This window comes from Eptesicus fuscus, chromosome 1 (genome assembly GCF_027574615.1).
Source record: "Eptesicus fuscus isolate TK198812 chromosome 1, DD_ASM_mEF_20220401, whole genome shotgun sequence".
NCBI lineage: Eukaryota > Metazoa > Chordata > Mammalia > Chiroptera > Vespertilionidae > Eptesicus > Eptesicus fuscus.
The window spans coordinates 15,797,403-15,799,880 of NC_072473.1; the positions used below are offsets into that span (position 1 = coordinate 15,797,403).

Below are 2,478 nucleotides of genomic sequence, written 5' to 3' on the forward strand. Positions count from 1 at the left end.
GGGCTGCTGACGCCCCTCGGTCTGGTTGGTGACAGCTAAGCAAACAAATCCTTGGTGATGTTCTAAAGGCTGCACACAGACAAGGACATTCATGATAGAATTAACTACTAACTTCTTTTGCTTAATGAGGACGCAAAACATGGGGCAGCATGGGCCCTCAGGACGGGACTAGTCAATGTGGGGAGGCTGGTGCCACCTCCTGCTGCTGGGCATCCGGACAGTCTCGAGTGCCACCGCCATCCAAGGGTGCCTGTCCCTGGCCCGGCCACCAGCACTGAGGCTGCAGAGCTCTGCCCGCGCTACAACTGGTCACTCAAATGGTCTTTATTTGCCTCGGGCTTGACGGTTTGGCTGGGAGAAGGGGCGTGGGGCGGGTGGGACACTGGGGGCAGGCTGTGGGACAGGGACATGGCGCTGGGGACAATGCCTTCAACGGTGGCCGGGATGCCGCTGGGAGCCACACCTACTACGCCCGGAGGGGTACCTGTAGGTGGCCCTGTTGAGCTCGGGGTGCACGACAGCTGGGTCCATGCTGGCCCAGGGGGGCAACGGCTGCCAGGTGGTCCTTGTTGATGCAGTTCTTCAGGCTGTCGGGGACCCGGCCTGTGATGGCTCTCCGGATCTCCCGGGCCGCCTCCTCGCGTATCTTGATGGACGCCTGCTCACTATACCAGGCCGCGTGGGGGGTGCAGATCAGGTTGGGGGCATCCTTCAGGGCCCTGGCTGAAGCTGAAGGGCTCCGACTCATGCACATCCAGGGCTACACCACCGATCCGGCCCTTCTTCAGGGCCTGGGCCAGCGCCTTCTCGTCCACCAGGCCACCCTGGGCTGTGTTCACCAGGAAGGCCCCTTGTCGCATCTGCTTGATGATGAAGTCGTTGACCAGGTGGTGGTTGTGCTCGTTGAGGCCGCAGTGCAGGCTCACGCAGTCGCTGTGGAACAGCAGGTCCTGCAGGGTGCTCACCCTCTGGAGTCCTAGTGACTACTCGGTGCCGTCCGGCAGGTAGGGGTCTTAGAAGAGCACGTTGAAGCCAAAGGCCTTGGCCCTCAGCACCACCGCCTGCCTGACACAACCTAATCCGATAATGCCCAAGGTCTCCCCATAGATCCTGGTGGCTCCAGAAGTCACTTTCCGGATCTGCTTGATGCTCTGGATGCGAGTGCTTTCCCGCAGCGCCTGGTGCAGCCAGGTGGTCCTGTGGTACAGGTTGAGGATGTGGCACATGGTGGAGTCGGCCATCTCCTCCATGGACGCTGCCAGCACATTGCAGACAGCGATGCTTAAGTCCCCAGCTGACTTGATGTCGATGTTGTCAAAGCCGCTGCCGATCTGGACAATAATCCAGAGGGCTTTGAACTTCTCCAGGTCCTCCCGGGTCAGTGTGATGGTGTGGTATATGAGCACACCCACCGCCTCGTTCAGCACCTTCTCGTGGATCTCCTGTGTGGACTGTGCATCACAGAAGGCCACTGTGGCCACGTCTTTCGGGATGGGCATCTCCACCGTGCAGTCCCGGCCATCCAGCAGTGCTACCAGGGGCTGGGGTGCAGGGGCCCATTCATGATCGGGGGTTGGATGCCTGACATTGCCTAAAATGGGGTCAGCTTCCACGACCATGAATTTGACTTTTCAACACGTTTTATCTTCGAATCCCCGGCAGAACTGCATCCTGTCACTGGATCCTCATCCCATGTCTTTGTCTCGAACCAAAGCTCTTAGGCTCCAGGTCCATGGCAGCCACTGGCGCCCGTGCCAGGCTCTTGTTGAGCAAGTGTGAGCTGCCCATTGAAAGGTTCAGGTGGCTGCGGGCCCCAATGAGTCCAGCACACTTCCCCGTGAGCCCGGCACCTGGGGCAGCCTGGGCACCGTCCGCTGCTCCGCCCGCTTGCCTGTGCCCCAGTGCCACTGTCCGAGCTGCTCTGCACCGCGCCAGCAGCCCAATTCCCTCTTCAGAACATTTCACCTCAAAGCCATGGAATATACGTTCTTCTCAAGTGCACATGGGACATTTTCAAAAATAGACCACATACTGGGTCACAAGCAAAGTCTCCCCAAATTCAAGAAGATTGAAATCATACCAAGCATCTTCTCAGACCACAATGGCATAATATGAGAAATAAACTACAGTAAAAACAGCCCCCCAAATTCAAACACTTGGAAGCTGAATAGCATGTTATTAAATATTGATTAGGTTACCAATGAGATCAAAGAAGAAGTTAAAAACATCCTAGAAACTAATGACAATAAAAACACAACAATCCAAAACCTATGGGACACAATGAAAGCAGTCCTAAGAGGGAAGTTTATAGCTTTACAGGCCTACCTCAAAAAAAAAAAAACCAAGAAAAAATGGTAGTAAATCATCTAATGCTACAGCTCAAAGAATTAGAAAGAGAGCAACAAGAAAAGCCCAGAGTGAGCAGAAGGAAGGAGATAATAAAGATTAGAGCAGAAATAAATGACATAGAGACCAAAA

At 55.1% G+C, this 2,478-nt stretch overlaps 1 pseudogene; it reads right to left on the reverse strand.

The window, feature by feature from the left end:
- Window positions 1-299: 299 nt before the first annotated feature.
- LOC129149086 (C-terminal-binding protein 1-like) lies at window positions 300-1,788 on the reverse strand (annotated as a pseudogene).
- Between the last annotated feature and the right edge of the window lie 690 nt (window positions 1,789-2,478).